Here is a 12428-nt window from a genome sequence, read left to right on the forward strand (position 1 = left end):
TTACTATTTTAAAGAGCTTGGAAGTCACTAGACAGTATAATTGTTCCTTCAAGAAGCCTGAAGGATATAACAAAGCTCTTTCTTGGATGTTCGCTGTCTTTGGTTCTGTTCTCTGTCCAGATGATCTCACACTGAGGATTCATAACTCCATAAAGATCTGTTGTCACTGATTTTCAGTTCAGTTCTTGTGTCATTTGTCGTTCCTCAGCCTTTTCCTTCTCGTTTACGCTCCTTAAAAATTACTTTTAGACAGTCACCTTTCCATGAAGACCCTTTGTGATAAGGTTTTAGCTGCATCCCTTAGGTCTTTTGTCAAGTATTTGCTGGATTTGGTTCATATTTTGAAGGACATCACTTCCAGAAACTAAATCTTCCGTATATTAAATACTTTTTTAATGCCTGCTACTTCTTTTTCTTGGTTGTTTTCCTCAGTATTTTGCACACCATGCTGAGATTATATGCCAAGTTTTCAACTAATAACTCTTTGGGAACCACTTTGTTGGTGCAAAATTCTTTCCTAGGTCTTTTTGTTTCTTTTCCTTTTATGTTGCAACTGAAAAAAGTATTTTTTTGTCACAGGCTGCTAGTTACAAAGTATAGAAGGTCCCTTTTGAGACAGCTTCTTTGCTGAGTTGTTCATCCCTCAGGTCGTGTGCCTTTTTAAGTAACTTAAGAAAAAAAGAAAAACATTGTTCTGAAAAAGGTCAGACACAAGGACTGGACTGAAATGTGTTTATTGAAAAGCAGCAGAAAATCTGGAAAACTATTGCTTGAGACATTAAGATTGAAACAAAGTCTGGCTGCAAAATTTAAAGAAAGATACAGCTAAGACTTTTGCATCATACTGTAGACTAAAGTATGAATTCCTCACATGTGATGGTTAAATATTAAGATGCAGCTTGCAGCTAGTTAGGTTTTAGAACAAAGCCTAGAAAATACCATCAATCCTCACAGCTCACAAATGATCACTTATAAGTATATCTGTCAAATCCGTACAGCAAATTGTTTGTTTCCCAAATCGTGAATTCATGTCTTTATTGTTTGAAACTTACTTCTTTTAAAAACATGGACATCTTAATCCAGCACTACTTGACTCAAACAATTTGTTGTGCTGCTGCTGGATTAGTAGTGATTTAGTTAAGAGAAGCTCCCATCAGCAGTCTACTTAGGCTGCTCATGCATCCCTATACATTCCACCCTTTGAACACACTCACACACACTTATCGCTCCTCAGATGGGATAGCTGACACCGGAGGCTTTTAATTCTAGTGTAAATACAAATACTCTGCCAGACAGCTATCAATTATGCATGCCACTAATTGAGTTGAACGTTGTGCTTTTAGCAGCTCGGGGACCCTGGGTCACATGCAAAAAGCCTGAAACCAAACACACACACAGATAACTGCACACGTTTGTGGGGAGCCTTATTGATATTATGTCTTTACTTTAAAATCACACTTTTATAGCAGTCGGTGATAATGCTTCCAACCAAGCTTGCTTTCATTGTGACAGAATTAGATTTTCCTTTCTTTTCAATCTGAATTTCACTCATTGCTTACTGTTAGCTTCACTCATCAGACCAACTGTTAATGTTAAAAAAGGATCATGAATTGGTGGAGAATATAGCCTTTTAGAGCTGTGTGGTCACGTGGAGAGATACCAGGCTCATAAAACTAGTATTTGTGACAAAGAAACATTCAGAGGACACATTTATGCAAGTTAAAAACTCAAATACTTGCTGCAGGGATGGACAGGTGTATGCCTGTGACAGCTAACCTCTGACTCCACCCCAAGGTAAACAGATTATGCATAATTTAATTGAAATGAGAAAATAACAGCATTTTTGTTTTCCAAACACTAAGACAGTGCTATGATTCAATGTGGAAAGAAATCAACCATAAAAACAACACATTTATTTTCTTTGTGTCCAAACAAATAGTTGTTTTGCATCTTAAATCAAACTACAGAGTCTGATCTGTTTTATGCAACTATAATCCATCAAAACCAGCCACGTCTTGACCCATCCTTCCATTTTCTACCTGCTTCAGTCAGGGTCATGGGTAGCAGGTCAGAGATTTATTTCAGTCATCCAAAGATGGTGTTTATGGTGTTGGAAAATAACATTTACCGATCTGTAAGAAAGGTATCGGGGTATTGGAGAGGATGTTGCTTATTTTTTTTATGTTAGCTAGTTTCATCTTAAATTGGGAGAACAATGATTCAGTTCACATCACAGTTAAACAGCACAATTCGTTGCTTAATTTATCTAGGGAAAATCTATAAGTTTAACAAATAGCCCAATTAAATACTGTCAGATTAAATCCAATCTTTACTCAGTTTAATCCACAAAGTTTAAAGTAATTAAATACAGTCAAGTTCAGTACAATAATATATTTTAAAAAGCCAGTCTGATAAAATAAACTTTATAGATATTCTGTCATTTAGTAAGACTGATTTCATCAGTGGACATGTTTCTGCCTGCTTTTCTCATTACTGCATCCCTTATGAAAAAGTGGGACGGACTTCTCTGGCTGTGAAATATGATGAACATTCCTTTCTGTTCATCAATAAAATCCTGAAAGAAGCAAAGCTAGACTGGCACTCCAATCCATTATCCAATGACTGACTTCTATTTCCGGCCAAGACACCCCCACAGAGATAAAAACAAATTACAGGAACACATACATATGACCATATAAACATACCAAACCCACACTGGACAAAAACACCTAAGATCCGGAGAGATCCAAGAGGATACAAGTCTCCCTATCCGCGGCATATCCTGGCTGTTTCCGGGGATATACGGGAAGATCGGCCTGTAACAGATCCTATTATAGGATACTCTCCGTATTCACATCTATAGCCAATCCAAGTATGTACAGTATAACGAATTTACATAAAAATGGCAAAAGTACGAAGAAAGGTAGTATTAACAGGATAGAAGGGAAGAGAAATGTCTTTGTATGTGTGTGTGTGTGTGTGTGTGTGTGTGTGTGTGTGTGTGTGTGTGTGTGTGTGTGTGTGTGAGTGCGTGCGTGTGTGTCTATGTGTGTGTGTGTGTGTGTGTGTGTGTGTGTGTATATGTGTGCATGTATGTATAAGTGTATAAAAAAAGAAAAAAAAAGAAAATATGTGTACGTATGTATGTATGCATGCAAGTGTGAGCTGGGATTTGTGATTGAAAGTTTTTATTTGAACAAAAGGGAAATTAAAATAAAAAATCAGGAAAACAAAAGGAATAGTAAAATAAGTCTTTGTTCAAAGGGAGTGGGAAGAAGCTAGCGTTAGCCTTAGCCACACACCTTTAACTAACGCACATGCATTTCATAATATACTTATATAATATCAAAAGATATATTAATAATAATAATAATAATAATAATAATAATAATAATATGAAAATTACTGCCACTTGTTTTTATACTTTTGGATGACTATGTTCTTATATGATAATTTAAGTATATATTTGGACATTGCTTGTGTTTGTTCCCCCAGCCAATTCCATAGTTTAACCCCCAATACAGACACACAAAAAATCTTCCTTGTGGTTCTGACCAAGTGCATTTTGAATATTGCATTTCCCTGTAAATTATGACCCCCATCTCTCTAGCAGAAAAGTTTTTTAATGAATAACAAGAGCAATCATCAGTAGTAATCTGTTACAGTTTGAACTTGAAATTAGTATAAGATGCTTTTAATTATTCCTGTCATTTGCTGCTGCAAAATGAAAGGATTTGCAACCAAGCATAGTAGAGGTGTTGGGAATGAGGAACTTGATATATTCACTTGACCTGGTGTGGTAAATGCTGCGGGCAAGGTGAAGACGTGATGTCAGATATTGTGATGTCAGGCCCAGGATTGTTTTCTTGGCAAAGTGAAACTGGTGATGGAGCTACGAGTATGAAGGGATGACCAATCCATCAATGTGCAAAGTGTAAATTTAGCCTGTGCAATGTAGATCACAATGATGTGTGGCAAAAAGAAAAATTGAGTGATAGGGAGTGTCTTTTTTATTCATCTTTATCGAGAATGGAAAAAGCGCTTTTAGCTTTAATACCCTGATCTTAGGGAACTTCTTTCAAAGCTCTTTGACAGCAAATTCCTTTACAAACTTTGGTTGTTTTAAATTAATGGTGGCAAATCATTTTCCAATTGTGTGCACTTGTTTCATATGAAAAATCTGTGTGTTTATTCACATTATAGTTTGCTGCATATTAATCAGTTTATTTTATTTGAGTGCACATTTAAAAAAAAAAATAAAAAATTGTACACTTTTTTTTTTTAGCATTTATTAAAATGAACCTTTACCATAAAGTTTATTTGTGTTTGATGTTCAAGCTCAAATAAATGAACATTACATGTTTACACACACAAGAAGGTGATGAATTTTTAATCCAAATAGAAACTTTGATGATTATTTAACTCCTCCAGCATAAACGTGATTTTTAAAACTTAGAAACAAAAGCTCGGAAAACAACCACGTCTTATTCCTCCATTCTGAAGCTTTCAGCTGTATCACACATCTTTCATCAGATGATACTCAGCTGGAAAGTTATTCATCTGCTAAGCCAAAATGGATGAGAAGGATGTGCTTCAAAATCTACACTTAAACAGCAACTGAGTCATTTCTATCAGATGATGAAGACTGACTGACAGTGATCAGAGCTCCGCAGTGTTTCACCCTTTGTCTGGATGAGGCGACCACACACAAATTCTAATTTCAACATTGATAGAAGAAAAAAATGGGGGGAAAAGGAGAAAGATGTACTCATACATGCATGAGTACACACATCAAATACAACATATGAAGAAGCTTCATGCATTGTATTTAAAGGCTGACAGTCTGGAAACTGAGCCTTGGGACTGACCGAGCCACCCAGGCAGCATCCAGAACCAGCAGACAGAAAGAGATATTTAAGCTTAGGGGGCTGATTATGGAGGCGAGTGTTGTCAGGGGAATATTGCTTTAAAGATGTTTTAGAAACACAATAGTACAAGGAGAAGCCCCTTCTCAGCCTTACTTACTCTGTGCTAGATGTTACCCCAGTTTATTACCAACAGAAGCCATGCAGGAGGAAAAACAAATGTAATGAAGGAGTTCAGAGCATAATAAGAGCTCACATTCTCAGAGGGACACTTTAGGTAGCAGCACACAAATATGGGGCCTTGATTTCCACTACGATTGTCATCCTCATCCTCCTCTCTACTTCAGCGAGCTGCATTATCTCCTCTGTGCCGATATGCATGTTTTGTGGGACAGAGGATGAGGAGGATGAGAGATTGGGAGAGGGGGTTAAGTCTAGATTTGATCCCTGCTAAAAGGACTGTTTGTTTTACAGCAGACGACCCCAGAGTTTAATCTGGTGCTTAGCCGCTTGCTCAATCTCTTCTTCTTCATCTCTCTACATCTCCTCATCCTCCCAGCTTGTCTCTTTCTCCTTCAACTCACTTGCTCAATCGTATCATCCTCTCGCGGCAAGTTAACCCACACGCCCACCCTCCTCCTCCCCTCACCATCCCAAGCTCCATCCCTTGCTCTCTCTTTCTTTGCAGAGCCAAGAGGGGGTTGTTTGCGATTTACATTTAACTGGATCCATCAAGGCTGTGTGTTAGGCGGAAAATTAGGCGGGGTTACATCATTCAGTACAGTGCATGCATGTGTGGGAGGAAGGGAAGGAGCGCAGCGAGGGTTTGAGGCCCTGAACCGTCTCCACGCTTGTGTCAAGTTTCCATTCTTTGCTTACATGGCCTCAAAATTGTGTGTGTGTGAGAAAGGAGGACAATAGGGAGAGTGTATGTTAAACAGGATGATGGTATTGCAGCAGATGAGGGTCATGCTCAGAGTCTTAAGGGTCAAATCCTGTTACAAGTAAGAGGGATCAAGGCTTAAGCAAGGCACTGCTTTTTTCACTGCAACAGTGTTCACAGTGTGCAGAAGGAACTCGGTTAGTGTGTGTTTGTGTGTGTGTAATTCCAGAAAACCATCTTGTGATTTAGTGGAGCTTGGTTTCACATAATCATACAGTGGTAAAGCAGGAGAGGAAAGTGACAGACTGAGCAGTGAGCTGAACAAACACCAAGCAGATAAAGACAATTTAACATCATTTCACTTGGCTCCACTCCATCTTTAAAGTACATGTATACATGTTCTGAATCAGCATGTCTCAGATTTTGTTTAAGCTCATGGTTGCTTGGCTTTAACTTCAGCAAATCATCAAGACAAATATCCAATATGGCTGATTGGATATTTGCTTTAACCAGCAGTTAGATGAGGTGGCCGGTAAGTGCATGTCTTTAGTTTTAGATTACATTCACAAGGTAAAGAACGTATACCCTGTCTCAGATGACATATTATACTTTGTCATTAGTCATCCAACTTAATCCATTAATCATCAGTGCACTTACACAGTTTGCTGATCTGGATCATTCAGGTGTTTGTTAACAAAATGCCAAGGAGGAAAGACATCAGCAACTATCTTACAGAAGCAGCTGCTGCTGCCCATCAATCTGGAAAGGGTTATAAAGTCAATTCCAAACAATTTGAAGTCCATCATTCTGCAGCGAGAAAGATTATTCACAAGTAGAAAACACTTGAGACAGCTGCCAATCTTCCACGAAGTGGACGCCCAAGCAAGTTCACCACAAGGCCAGACTGCAATATTCTGTTTGCATCATTCAGATGGGGAAAAGACAGAAAATGTGATGATAAAACCGCTTCAGAGATTCATGGTTATCACTGGAGGACAAGACTGGGTGAAATTTTTGTAGAGATGGACAGATTCTCTTCTATTTCTGATCTGGTCTAAATGATATTACAACTTCTACTGGGGAACAAAAGGGAGGACGAGGTGGAACATGAATGAAATCACTAATGAAGTTGTGTTTAGCAGTCCGTTGACCCGCTTGTTCACGCATCAAGGTCAAGCCAATTTTTCCGTTTTTCGTGCCATCCAAACAAAACCAAGACTCACTGTAACGACTGTTTTTTAGAATAAGTATAGATGAGGAATTCCAAGTGTTTGTTCACGTTATTGGGATAAGGAACAGAAACAGCAGATATCAGGATAAAACAGTAGAAGATGCAATTGTTATGATTTATGGATAAGACTTGGGGACCAGACTGGGTGGAAGTTTTGTAGACATGGACAGATCTTCTGTTTTTATTCCATTTATTTATTCATGTTTTAAGTTTCTTTTAATTCTTCTATTTTAATATTTCATTTGCAACTTGCTGTAATGTTTTTAATGTTTTATATAAAGCACTTTTAGGTGATCTGGTACATAAAATGTGCTGTAAAAATAAAGCTGTCTTTAGAAACTGATAAAGAAAAATGAAAAAAATGGAGCTACATCTCAGACTCTACAGGCCTTATTTAGCATGATAAGTTCATCATAAGTTAACTACTAAACTGGAACATTTAGCAGCATTGAGAGACAATTAAGTTCAGCTACTTGCCTTGGGAGGGATTTAGCTGCCTCTTCTTTCTTTTCAAAATGCTCCAAAGGTGTTCTGATGGATTAACATCATGCAGCAAAGTAGGCCAAGTCACAGTTTTCACTTTTTTCTTTAGAAACTCTGGTATTATTTTATACCTGTGCTTTGGCTCGAAATATTTTTTATCTTCCACACATCTGGGGTGTGGAAGTCATCTTGGCAGCCAGTAGTTTAGTGCAGTCACAGGTAGGCATGTCATACACCCAACACCTCCTACTTACACCACCATACCATCAAACTTCAACCTCAGTGCTTCCCTGTCAGGACTAAGCGCTCACTCAGACTCTGACTGGCTTGGCCAGGCTCACAGTAAACAAAGATATCTGAGACATATTTATTTGTCTTGGTCTTATCTGACTGAGAAGCGTTCTAAAAAAAAAAAAAGGTCTTCACATATATTAAGTCTGAGACACTTGCTCATCTGTTCTGCAAAGCTGTTTGCACAAGCAGGTCAGTGCATGCTGCATCATTTAAAAAAAGCACCCACTGCAACTCCGAATGGTTGTGTTATGGCTTGTTCTACTTACTGTTGTAGCTCCATATCATTAAATATAAGGTCCAAAAATAGAGAACGTTCTAGAGTTCATGGGTCATTTAATCCCTGTATTTTATTGTACATGCAGTTAGACTAATTAGAAACCCCAGGTCTACTCAGCGCTGATTTAAGGACTACAGCTTTCTTACTTGTGTGTTAGTGATTGCTGTTGTTTCTACTTTGTGTTTTTGCAGCATAGCCTCCCAGAAGTATTCAAAGATGAAATACTTTTATGTTTAACTTGATTTTGAACATCTGAGTGATAAAAGGGGGAATGAACCTTCCAAATCTCAGAACATATCAATAATATTGATATATTCTGAGGGTTAGTATGCATCCTCTAGCTGGCGTAATATTGAAGTCTTAGTCTGAATTGTCTGATCCCTTTTTTTTTTTCAGCAATAGTAACAATAAATACAGTTTTGTCTTTTTTGTCTTGGAGGGGACCGAGGCAGATGGAAGGAAGATCTACTCTCATACTGTAAAATCCTGATTTTCTACCAGAAATTTTATTTTGAGGCTTCCTTATTTGAACTTCCAAAGAGATCTCTTGTTTGGGGGATCACTCTGAAAATGATATCCCCATGAGCTTTAATCAGCTATCACCAAAGTATGGTGTTTAAAAGAATGTCCTGTTTTGTTTGTTTCAGATAAGGGAATATATTTTCATTATTTTTTAAAGAAAAGACTTTCTCTTTGAACTGATTTTGAGATCTTTGTCACTAAAAACATATTTCTTTCATCCATTTTTTATCAACTCTTAAGGGGTGTTCTGTTCTTTACTGAGAAATTGTGACAGAACTACAAGAGAGGACTGAATCGCTTCCAAAACGTGTGGGAAGAAAAATAGGAAGATAAAAAACAAATTAACAAAAAAGAACAATTTGTTACTAATCTAGGGCATTTAAGCAAAAAAAAAAAAAAAAAGAAAAAGAATGTACACAGAATGTATTTATTGCCTGACCATCTCTCCAAATAAGCTTACTACACTGTAATGGTATTTCAACAGGACTTCCCGAAAAGAGCATTTAAACATCTGCAGCTTATCCAGATGCTGCTGCTACAGGAGTAAGAGATCTAACCACGTCACACCAGTTTTAAAATCTTTACACTGGCTTCCAGTCAGTCACAGAGTAGATTTTGTAACATTACTTATAGTCTACAAATCCCAGAACGATTTAAGCCCAGAACCCATCTGTGACATGTTCAGAGAATATAAACCTTGCAGGGTTCTTAGTCCCAAGGACTCGGATCAACTAGTCCAGACTACACATGAAGAAGCAGCATTTAGCTGTTTAGTGGACCAAATTGTCAGTGGAGATGAAACTTTTCACCAAATGTAGACACTTTTATAAAACTTTTTTAAAAAAACCTTTCTTTCTCATGTGTATATGCATGAAATCTGCACGGTACCTTGTAACTTATTTAGACTGCATGTAATCATTTTAATTTAGTTATTTTAGATGAATTCATTATAACTTTTGCACATCCCTTTAATTATGTCTTAATAAGTTTTAGTTGTTTCACTGTTTGTTTTTCTCTTCATGTTCTATTGTGTAAAGCACATTAAATTGCTTTTATGTATGAAATGCACCATACAAAATAAACTTGCCTTGCAAAATAAATACTAGCAGTTGTACACACTGCTTATGGTCCTATTCTGTGTTACAAAGATATGAACTGCATAGGAACCAACTGGATCCTATCTCTTCCTCTAGGTATTCCCAACAACTGCACATCAAAAATGCACACTATGGAATTTATTTAATATCCTCACATACTGTAAAAGAAAAAAATATGCTGTACTTCTCCAACAGATTTCTCATAAGGCTTTTACAATATCTGGCTAGTGCAGAATAATAATGAAATACATCTTTCTGATGCAGACTGAAGCTTTGTATAAGATGTGCAGGTCTTTTCTGGACCATCTCAGTGTGAATTTCTCTGCTGCCCTGAATAAAGAGCGTCTGAGGCCTTGAGGAGAATTTCTATCCATAGCTACCTCTGACAAGGCGGAGGTCATGTATTTGGCAGGGCTGGTTTGTCTGTCTGTCTTTTAGCATCGTAACTCAAAAGATTATGGATGGATTTTGATTAAATTTTTAGGAAATCCCAGAAATGGAATAAGGGATAAGAGATTGATTAAATTTTGGGGGTGATCCAGATCACCACCTGGATCCAGGGAATTTTTTAAGGATTCTATGGGGAGATGGGGATAATTTTGCCATTAAGGCTTCTAATTAAAAAAATAATGCCCACAATCATTGACAAAAAAAAAAAAAAAAATTAATAAATTACAATGGCTTGGTGGAGGTCTGCGTTCTCTGAGTGCTTCTAGTTTCTGATTGAATCCAGTGTGTAATGTTTGTCTAGGTGCCTTTTTTTTAAATTTGCTTTTTAATGTTAAAATATTAAATCAAAAGTGCATTAACAATAGCAACACTGCGTCCTATAAAACATCTCTCCATTGATTTCTTTAACTTCTAAAACTTTAACCCATGAATCAGTGCTCAATATGAGTGCAATATCAGCACATGAAATCTCATTTCTTAGCAGCACTGAAATATTATAACCACATTACCAAAGCTGTCTTTGATAACAAGATTTTGGGTTTAACTTCCTTCAGGTGCAACATGGTGCCCTGCAACAGATTAATTTCATGCCTTTGAACTTGCAGTGTTGATTTTTTTTTTACAAGTTTTCACTTGAAGTATCAGATTCTTCCTCTACCCTGGTTTCATTCAGTCTTTAAAAAATGTTGTTAGTTTGACAGCAAGCCATTATATGCAGTTTATTATTTTGATGTCTATTCTTTTTATTGAGCTGCTAATTCTCTTCATTCTGAATTCTCTCTGAAATTTGGTCCAAAAAAAAAAGAGAATCATACAAGCATCCAAAAAAAGAAGCAGCTCCTCTAAATCCGCATGATGCAAAATCCATTAGCATCCCATGTCATGCTTTTGGAAAATAATAATGCTATTTCCCCTAATGACTGGATTTGCCACAAAGCTGTGAAGTGATGTGCAAAAGGCAATATTTGGACTGAGAAAAAAGAGCAAAACAAAACATATTGTGCCATGATATGTGCAGTATATTGGATGATGTGCATAATCCCAAGGAGAAACAATATGACAACAGTTTACACAATTTCTCCTTTCTGCTTCCTGCCTTTTATCATTTTCTTATTGTCACATCAGCTGAATTGTCACTCAAGTCTCTCACAATGAAAGAGAGCAGAGAGAATAAAAGTGGAGGGCAGAGGAGGCTGTTCACCCCATGGAGGTAAAGCAGGATAATTTCACGAATGGAAAATTAAGTCAATAAAATTACAACAAAATGGCCCTCGAGCAGTTTGAGTAGGAGTGTGAATCCATGTGTGAAAGCGACCGGGTTGCTGTGTTACAGAAGAAAAGCTGACTGAAACCACCTCACTTAAAACCAGAAGGTTTTGGAATCAGTTTTCTTTTTACCACATTTTCCCATCCACTTTCTGGCCTCTCAGCCTCCATGGTTTGTTCAGCTCTCTGGGGAGCTGTGGTTTCTGAAAGGTTCCTCAATGTCCTCAATCCCTCCATCTCTTTGTGTCCAGGCAAAAAATATATCCGCATGAAACTCAAGAGGCCAAAAGGGGCCAGGTTGTGTGAGGGGAAAAAAAAAAACCTTTTATTTAAGCAATTTTAATGAAAGAACAAAAAGATCTAAACACATTTTTAAAGAAAAACTTATCTAATTTAACTCTTACAAAAATGGTTGATTCACTAATTGTTATAACCAGGAATCATCCAAATTATTACAAATATCATCTTAAAATATATTCTACATACAGCTTTAATTTTATAACTTTTATAACAAATATAACTGGAATCTGTATAAAGGTGGATAGTTTAAATTAGTAATTCCAGGAGTATTTGGAGAATTTATGAAGATATACAACATCTTCACATAAACAGATGAATGTTAGTATATTTACTGTAACTATAAATGACTAAACTATATGGTAGGGAAAGATGAAGAATGCATCTTTGGTACATTTAATCTAAAACTAAACCATCAAATAAATGCAGCAACAGAGTGATGAGAGTTCAGAAATGATGTCTTCTGTAAAACAGAATAATCTTTCTGGCTGTTGGACTTTTGGCTGTATAACACTTTCTATTTTATTACATAGAATAAAAGCTACAGTAAGTAACTCACTGGGAAGGTTTAAGCTAATGCACTGAATGCATAGTTATGAACAGAGTTTTGTTAAAATTTGACTTTGTGAAATAAAAAGTGGTTAGCTCAGAAATGATGTATGTACCCATGAAAGCATGAAAAAAAGAGTAAAAATAGTGAGCCGTACTGAGTAAAAGTAAAGCTAGCAAAAGTAATCGAAACTTAATAAGGAAAAAAAAACTT

The sequence above is a fragment of the Melanotaenia boesemani genome, chromosome 8, assembly GCF_017639745.1.
Source record: "Melanotaenia boesemani isolate fMelBoe1 chromosome 8, fMelBoe1.pri, whole genome shotgun sequence".
Taxonomy (NCBI): domain Eukaryota; kingdom Metazoa; phylum Chordata; class Actinopteri; order Atheriniformes; family Melanotaeniidae; genus Melanotaenia; species Melanotaenia boesemani.